Genomic DNA, 10,000 nt, shown 5'->3' with positions numbered 1-10,000 from the left:
AACAACGTGGGTATGTGTTTCAATATGAATATAGTATATACGAACAGTATGTACATATGTGTGTGTGTAGAAGTAGAAGGGGTGTGCGTAGAAATCAGGAATACGCGGAAGATGACGCAATTGTGTGGTCGAGTAGAATGCAGAAATCGTCGATTAGGAGTAACGCCGCGTAAAGTGGTTTCCTCGTATCCGGTTGAGGATCGAGGAAATGCGCGTGAAACTACGGCATGCACGTTAAAAAGACTATGACTGCTACTAACTGCATACTATCTAACTCTTTGGCCGAGTTCTAATCAAGTATGTTTCTTGTTATCGGTTTGGATTACTAGTTTTGTTTTTATGCAAAATAATAATTTTCTTTGATTGTCTTTTTTTCTGTTTCTTTTTCTCTCTTTTGTTTTTTTTTCTCTTTTTCTTCTAATAACTTGAAATAAGGAACTAACAATAGACGAGTGTTTTTGTTATTTAGATTGTGAAAACATCGGCCATTATTTAAATCCTTGTTGTAAAACAATCCTTGTTGTTAATCAATCTCCGTGTTTTAATAGAGTATACTAATAAAATTCCTGTTATCGATCTGAACTAGTAGTTTTCTCTGCATTTTTTTTTTTTTTTTTCAAAGAACGAAACAAAGTAAATTACATTTTTGTTTTTAACAATTTATAGAAGGTTTTCTTTTTTTTTTTCTTTCGTTGACTATTTACATCGAGGAAACAATATTAATTATTATTCGTTCTTATCAAATATCGTGGGTTAATCTATATTTTGTGTCTGAGAATTATCAATACTTTATATGTAATTAAATAAAATTCGTATTTTTATCTGATAGCATAATGGTATTGGATTGATCAATAAATAATGTGAACATTTTTAACATTTTATTTTCCCGAATGATATAATATCTTTTTGTAGGTCAATCCAATAATTTACCAACAACATTTAATATCAATTACACTTAGTTCATTTAATATTCGATTATATATATATATATATAAACAAAAATTTCGCGTAAGAAACAATTACATATTATTATTATTATTAGTATTATTATTATTGTTATTATAATTATTATTATCATCTTTTTTCCCTGTCTGAGATATTCTTCCGAGACAATACCGCTTATTAAAAATTGTAATATTTATTTTAGGCCATGTGTAAAGACTTATAAAAACTGGTGTATAAAAAAAAAAGAAAAAGAAATAGAAAGCTAGTGGGGAAGGGTGGGGAAGAGATTGAGAAATAAGAAATCATGACTATAGTAGCAGTAATCGTAGTACTAGTGTAGTAGCAGTAGTAGTAGTAGTAGTAGTAGTAGTAGTGTAGTAGTAGTAGTAGTAGTAGTAATAGTAGTAGTAGTAGTAGTAAAAAATTAATTGTTTTCTTTCACGAGACCATTCAGACTAACATTTGATGTTGTTAAACTGTAAAACTACAAGCTTCACTAGCACATCCGAAAAGGAATAATTGATTTATAAGATCACCTACAAACTTTCGACCCTATTCTGTAACAGTAAACAGTAGCCAAAGAGACCAACGTTCCATGACGTTCGTTACATTGTACTGTTCAAAGTGAACTTTCAAAAAAAAAAAAAAAAAAAAAAGAAAAAAGAAAAGAAAAAGAAAGAAAGAAAGAAAGAAAGAAAGAAAGAAAGAAAGAAAAGAAAAGAAAATACAAAATAACAAAAGAACGAACGAGGAAAAAATTGAAGAAAAACGAAAAATATGAAAACAGAAATCTTCCGAGGTGGGAAAAAAGTTAGGACGAGAAGGGCCGTAAAGATTCGAAAATAATTCCTATCATAGATCGAGGAGACTTGAGAGAAAGAAAAAGAAAAAAATTTCCTTCGGACTGTTTTTCCTTTCACGAGGCCAACGAGCGAGCGAGCAACCGAACTAGCAAGCAAGCAAGCAAGCAAGCAAGCAAGAACGGAATGCCTTTTCAAGATAGAGCAACCGAGCCTCCATTTTGAGAGGCGCGTTCACGGCTCATACAGAAAGCGAGAAAGAGAGAGAGAGAGAGAGAGAGAGAGACTCCCTGCAAAAACAACCTTGACACAATCGGCACAGTAACGCTTCAAAACGAGGATTATGTCCCACGCTTCTCTGTGTATATAGTGATTCAACCTGATCTATCATCATCGATTCTATGATATACTATAAAGTCGTTTAAAAATTTTTAATATAAATATATATTTGTTTTATTATAATATTTGTTATATTACGATAGATATATATGTGTATGGAAATATATATATATATATATAATATATAATATAATATTGTAGAATAAATATAACACAAAAGTGCGAAAGGTTTTCGTTCAAAAATGTCTAGGTGATCTTAGAAATCAATTATTATCAATAGTTATATATTGAGAGAAAAAAAAAAGAATATTTCTTATCAAACTATTTAGTATGCATTGCAATATTTCTTGTATATAATAAATATTACTATTATGTTATATATAATAATAATAATATTTAGTTTTTGTTAGTAATATTTTTGTTATTTAATATAATATTATGTACTTGGATAATATAGTGTTATAATAAATGTAATATGATCAACATTCTTGAAATATTATCAAACGAAAATACACTGAAAATTCTTCATTTTTTGTGTTTAGAATTCAAGGAGAATGTAAATAAAAAAGAGAGAGAGAGAAAAAAAAGTTAGGACTAGATTGGACAAGTGCCGATCGTACTAATAAAACAGAGGAGTGTGGAAATCGATCACATTGAAAGATGGCTATCCATTGATTCTTCTATTCTCTTGCGTAAGAAATATTGAAATCATGACTAACTTAGAGTCATTGGCACAGCACTACCAACGAATATATAAATATCTATTTCGATTATTTCTAAACAGTTTATTTTTCTAATTCATCAAATTTTATGTTTTATCTTGAAGAACACAACTATTTTAAAAAGTCGTGTGAATATAAAAAAAAAAAAGAAAGAAAAAGAAAAAATTATTTTTATCTCGATTATAGTATGATAATATTTTTGTTAATTAGTCTAATTATTTAGAATAATATCGTTTGTAATTACTAATGATATATCTAATTATGTAATAACAATTCAATTAACTGGTTTTTAACTCTATGCTTGTTTTCTTTCTCTTAAAAAAAAGAAAAAGCAAGAAGAAAAAAAAAAGAAAAAGGAGACAAGAAAGAAAAGAAAAAGAATTTGTATCGCATAATAGCACAAATACAAACGCACGATGAAATACGGTTGAAAATAGTCGTTGGTTAATCGCGATTGGCGTTCAGTAGAGAAATTGACGGATGGTCGTTGGAAAGAGACAGATAGATAGATAGATAGGGAGAGAGAGAGAAAGAGAGAAAGAGAGAGAGAGAGAGAGAAACGTCGATATTCAATTACGGGCCATTTGACCCAAATATTTTGATCGGTTTAACGAACTCGTAAATCGACAAAAAATCCGTGAACAGAATCGGTTTTGCTCACTGGTACTGCCATCTTGTGACACCTTTTTTATTTCTTTTTTAAAAAGAGAAAACAAAATTCATACGACATTTTATTCTACAATATTTCATCGAATTATATTAATTCTTTTAAACAAGCTAAAGATAAAAAGCGACTTCTTACAAAACATTGTGTTTATTGGTAGTATACAAATACTTTTTCTAGAAATAAATAAGAAATTTTTATAAACAAATAAAATGTCTTTACCGAAAAATCATACGATATTTCATCGTATTATTTAAAATCTTTCGAACGAATCGATAAAATTTTATCCACACTTATCCTTAATAATTATATCGTTAGATAAATAAACTTGATCAAAATTACATCGATAATAATAATAATAATAATAATAATAATAATAATAATAATAATAATAATAATAATAATAATAATAATAATAATAATAATAATAATAAAGCAGTAAAAAATGAGATGAAAGCGCATGAAAATATTATAAAGCCGTGTAAAAAAATTCAGATGACTTTGTAATCGTTCAAATAATCGTTCAAAGAACCTACACATAGCAAACGAACAAACCCGTACAAACGTTTGAAAACGTTGGACGAACGAACGTAATAATAGATGACAAAAGTTCGTGAAAATTAGCTCGAATAAAATAGAACAAATTCGAAAAGAAAAAAAAGCATCGTCTAACCAGGGATTATTCGTTCTCCCTTAGCTTGATGATTTTAAATAAACAAGGAATCGAGCTATTCGAAAATGGCGACGGCGACGGTGGTTCTTATCAAACAACTGGGGAGGTCTCAGAATAATTAACGAGCCCGAGAACAATAACAATGGCTCGAGCCATTAGAAAAAAAAAAAATGTGCTCGTTCTCTTTGTTATTCTTCAATAAGCCAAAAAAAAGGAAAATAAAAACTAAAAAAATTAAACAAACAAAAGAATACAAAAAAAATATAGATCCGAATGAAGCACTTAACGTTTTTACAGCCGCTATTTTTAGAGTAAGAAAAAAAAATAATTTAATCTTATCGTATAAAATCAATTATATAATATTACAATCTTTATAATATTGCAATACTACAGTATCGTAATGATGCCAATTTCACAAAATTTTTTGTTTCATTATATACAGATATTCTGCGTTGAATCTAGTCTGCGTTGACTCATTATTCCATCAAATTTTTTATTTGCATCTATTTTATTTTGAATGTAAATCATATTAATTAGAAAAAGGAAAAAAGAAAAAAAAACCGAACGCGTGTGTGCGTGTGTTAGTATCCTCGAAGAAGTTAATTCATTTCCCAGTATAGTCGTGGTCGTCGTCATTGCTTTTCGAGTTGACGACGACAACGCTCATTAGGATATCCGTTCGGTTCTCAGCAGCCATTTTTCTCGCATGTAACACGTCCAAAGCCGGTATATCTCTTCATCAATGTCGTTTGATTCATGTTAGTGATCATGTTCGATACATATATATATATATATATATATATATATATATATATATATATATATAGAAATACACACATATACTGTGGTAATTCTACCGTTGGTTACTTTGAGAAACTAGTAGATGATACTATTATACTACTAGTAGCAGTTAAAATGACAACGACAAAACGAAAAAAGAGAAGAAGAAAGCTGTTCCAGGATGGACTAGAAGTCTCTAGGTGATTTTAAAAATCAATTTGTACTCCCTCTCTCCAGACCTTTTAGATCACTTTGTTTACAAATTGTAAAAAATTACCTTGCCTTGTACTTTTATGTTCTGAAGGGGAAAAGAATTAACTTAAAAAGATACTCGAAAGAGTGTAATTTATAGTTTTAATCATCCGTAGGAAGGAACTTTTGATCAATCTAAGAAATTTTAATCCATCTTAGAAACTTTTCATCTATTCTATGCTTTCTTGGTAAAGATTGAAGACTTAGGATGTACGTTGTTTTAATATTTGTTCGCGAAAATAAAAGAGAGAGAGAGAGAGAGACATAGAGAAAGAAAAAAAAACGATAAATCATTTTTACCGATAGGATATAATCGTTCATTATATATTCAAATTCTAAAAACCTGTTTTACAGAATTACGTTTGTTCTATCGTTATATCACGTATTATTAATTATTTATGTTAAAGATATGAAAGAAAGGGTGGGAGGAAAAAAATGTTATCGTAAAACGTCAAGGAGGGGGAGGGGAGGGTGTCGGGAATCGATTAACCTGAGAGTTCATAAATTGTCGTTTAACGTAGTAACCGACACGACACGGGGACGTGGTAAAACTTTGTTTTGTTTTTGTTTTATCACTGTATATGTATAACACGAGCAGATTCCTCTTCTCTCAGCTGGTGTTCGCTTTCGTTGGATACTTTTACGCGTCAGCTGATATAGTAGAAACCGCGTAGATATATATATATATATATACGTTATACGAACGTAGTGATATTCTTTTTTTTCTATCTTCACGTTTCTTTTTCTTTTTATTTATTTATTTATTTTCTTTTTTCATTTATTTTGTTCTTTTTTAAACTCTTTCTTTTTTTTTCATTATTTCTATTTGTAATCAAGTTTTAATTTTATAATAGGGAACATCGTACACCGAACGGAAGGAAAAGCGATTCGATTATCGTCATTAACGTTATTGGCATCGTCGTCAGGTTTCGAACAAACGTTGACCGTTTGGAAAAGGGGTAGGGGAAAAAATATGGAGAGGAAGGGAGAGAGAGAGAGAGAGAGAGAGAGAGAGAGAGAGAGAGAGAGAGAACGTTAACGTCGAATTTAACGAAGGTTCCACAACCTGCTTTTAATTAATTAAAGCAGACGTGACGCCAATGGAATTGAACCTCGAGTTCTCGTGAAATGAAGCACACACGACAGACGACCAACGACCGATGGCCGACGGCTGACGACGACGACGACGACGACGACGACGATGACGACGACGACGACACGCGACGCGTCCTCGTCACGAATATTCGTGATGTCGAGGATGATTTCTATTTCCGTTTGGGTGGGTGGATTTTTTTCTTTCTTCTTTTTTTTCTCTTTTTTTTTCTTTCTTCTCTTTTTTTTCCTTATTCTTTTATCAAGAAGTCGCAACTCATAAAATGGTCATATTTTTTTTTTTGTTATTTCTTTGTTATCGCAAAGTTGCGACAAAAAATGTTTATATATTATATACTTATATGTGTGTTTTTTTAACAAGAAGTTAAAAAAGATGTTCATTCTTTTTTTTCTGTTTTTTTTTCTTTTTTTATCGGAAAGTTCGATAAAAAAGTGTTTATAATTTTTGTTGTATATCAAACTTTCGGTCGTGAAACCACATATTTATAATTTTCTTTTCCTAAAAAACAAAAAAAGAAAAATAAGCTGCTAAAAAGAATGTTCATAATTTTTGTCGTGTAATCTAATCAGGAGGTCACTTATAATGTTTTTTTCCTTTCTTTTTTTTCTTTTTTTTTTTTTATCTAGACATTGTAAAAGAAATAAATATTCAAGCATTCTTGTAAAATGCTATACGTCGATCTATATATTCGTAATCGTTCGTAAATATTCGATCGTGAATTATTAAAAGCGCGGGTAATTCAAATGTTTGTAGTAAACTCGTTACGCAAAGACGATGATTGCTATATAGGAAGGAGAAACACGTGCGCTTACATTGACGGAATAGTCGTAATAGTAGTAGTGGTTCAGTAGGAGTAAGAGTAGAAGGTTAAACGATTTCGAAAGTGGTAAAGGGAGAGAGAGAAAAAAAACAAAAGGCACGCAAGTAAAAGAAATAAGTCTTTGTTCGTGATTAATAAAAGAAAGAAGAAAGGGAAAAAAAAAGAAAGAAATAACATTTGTATCGATCGTACGCAAAAAAGCAATCTATCAACAATGTAAACGAAGAAAAAAAAAATTGCCTGTGTTACGAGTATATAGAAAAGTGAAATGCTGGAAACGTTAAAAAAAAAAAAAAAACAAAAAGGAAAGAAAAGGTATCAACGACGCCATGACAGTTTGTATAAGGCACATGGCACGTAAGGCTAATCAAAACGTCCGTCAAATCTTTCGCGATAAAAACGTCATCCCGACGAGTTTTACTGGATTGATCAAAATAATCTGCAAAAGAGGAAGTTGCAAAGAAGTTGAAAAAAGAAGAAAGAAAGAACAAAAACAAAACAAAACAAGAACAAAAATTCTATAATTTATCAAGTTGGTAGAAGCGAAAAGATGGCGAACCGGTGTTGAAGAATACCGTTAATCGTTTCTCGAAAGAAACGGGGAGGGGAACGAAACGAAATAAAAAAAAAAGGAACGATCGTTTGCATGCGCCGTCAAGAGCAGACAAGACACACAAAAAAAGAAAACGAAGAAGGAAAAAAAAGAAAAAAAAAAGAGAGAATATAATGCGTGGGAATAGACAGAAGGCTCGAGTCCAAAAGTGTTCCTCCTTCTACTCCACCTAACCACCCTCCGCCCAACTTCACCCCACCACCCACCAGACACTCCACCTTTCTTGACACAAAAGAGACGAAAAGAAAATATGAAGAATGTTTGAATGATGTTAACGAGCATAGAATATCGTACGATTTTAGTTTAATATTCTTTTTTTTTTCTTTCTATCAATTCTGGAGTAATCGTATATGCGTATGTATATCTTGAAGGGAATAATAATCACATTAAATGTACATATATATATATATCAACAAGTTAATCACAAATAATATAGTAAAATAATAATTAGAGTATATTTAGACTAACGGCTAGTTAGATAGATATAAGAAAGATAGATAGAACATTAAGACGAAGAAAAGAGAAAGAGAAAGAGAAAGAGAGAGAGAAAGAAAGAAAGAAAGAAAAAAAGAAAGAAAGAGAAAGATAGAAAGAAGAAGAAACGTTCATTAATTGTGGCACACAGGCCGCTGCTGCTTCTGCTGCTGTTGGTGGAGTGTAATGGTGGTGGTGACGACGGTAGTGTATAGTGGTAGTAATGTAGTGTGGGTAGTAGAGTAGTACTAGGTAGTAGTGGTGTGGCAGTAGTATAGTAGTGTAGTGTAGTAGAGTAGTGTAGTAGTAGTAGAGTAGTAGTAGTAGTAGTGTAGTATAGTGGTGTGGTGGTGGTAGCTACGAACGTGTAGAGGGGGCAGGAGTCGAGGTAGAGCGCGTTCGCGCGACGCCGTGAAAGCGACGGGTCGGGTCTCTTTTGCGAACGCCGTGTTGCCAGTTTTCTCTCTATCTCTCTCTCTTTTTTTTTTTTTCGGAGCGATCCGTACAAAAATTTACGATAAAATATACGGATACGTGTCCTGGCCTCGTGTCAAATATTCTTTTCGAAATTTTCTCTATCTCTTCTCTTTTTTTTTGTCCTTAATTTTTTTTCCTTTCTTCCTTTCCATCGTAACTCTGCCTAGAAATCCCCTCTCCTGTCCCTTCTCTGCTCCTCCCCCACTAACCAACGTTCGATCGAATACGGATATATACGAGATTCGTACGAATGTTTAACTAAAATTCGTTAATGAGACGAAGTACGTGACGTTATGTTGGAATAGAAACGGCACGCGCAACGCGTGTAAACGCCCTTATGCCAGAGAAACGACGGAATAACGGCAACGTCGAGAGTCGAGCGTCGATGAGTCGGCACGAAAATTCCGACGCAGGGAGAACGGGGAGTACTTCTCTGCTGTTCGCTTGCTTGCTCGCTGCTCTCTCGCTCGCTCTTTCGCTCGCTCTTTCGCTCGCTCGTTCGTTCGTTCGTTCGTTCATTCGCCAACTCGTTGATTCGTTTGGCGCGCGTGTTTCTTCAATTTTCGAAATAACGAGAGGTCGAAACGAGTATAAAAAAAATAAAATAAAATAAATGAAAATACAGAAAGATATATATATATATATATATATATATGATAATAGTATTTTTTCACATAAAAAAGCGCGGGTCTTTTATGACGATAATAAAAGCATGGATGCGAGTGAGAGAACATGACGCGATATGTGTGTGTATATATATATATACACACATATATATAGAGCGAACGAGAGAGAAAGAGAGAGAGAGAGAGAGAGAGACATCGTCCATCGATCACGAAACGTCCGAAGAGACGAACGACGTCCGTTAGAAGAGCCACGTGACGCGCCTCTCTCCGGGTTGGTCGGGCGAAGCGCGGTCACGGCTTTCGAACCGGCCGCGCCACCCCCTCTCCCCCTCTTCCTCACCGTTCCCTTATCTCGTTTTATCCGAAATCTCTCTCTCTCTCTCTCTCTCCCTCTCTTTCGGCTCATAACCGAGTCGAACTATAGCCGTCGATCGCAATGATACCAAAGGTAAATACGTTATCTGGTATAGAGCAGAAGTAACAACAGTAACAGTGATAGTAATAGTAATAAACAACAATAGCCGCAAGAGTGTAACGGCAACGACAGAGCGGCAATAACAACAGGAGCAGCAACAGCAGCAGCAGCAGCAACAGCAGCAGCAACAGCAGCAGCAGCAGCAGCAGCAGCAACAACAGCAGCAGCAGGCAGACCAGCCAGCTAGCCAGCTATCCTGCCAGCCTGCCAAGCAGGCAGGCAGGCA

At 33.2% G+C, this 10,000-nt stretch overlaps 1 protein-coding gene across 1 annotated transcript in view; it reads right to left on the bottom strand.

Annotated features, from left to right (window-relative positions):
- The window catches only part of LOC127064860 (uncharacterized), a 20,974-nt gene that overhangs the window by 8,930 nt on the left and 2,044 nt on the right, over window positions 1-10,000 (bottom strand). The gene's annotated exons all lie outside the window — the stretch shown is intronic.

This window comes from Vespula vulgaris, chromosome 6 (genome assembly GCF_905475345.1).
Source record: "Vespula vulgaris chromosome 6, iyVesVulg1.1, whole genome shotgun sequence".
In the NCBI taxonomy this organism is placed as follows: Eukaryota; Metazoa; Arthropoda; class Insecta; order Hymenoptera; family Vespidae; genus Vespula; species Vespula vulgaris.
The sequence above is the reverse complement of the archived record's forward strand: the minus strand, read 5'-3'. Positions and strand labels throughout refer to the sequence as shown.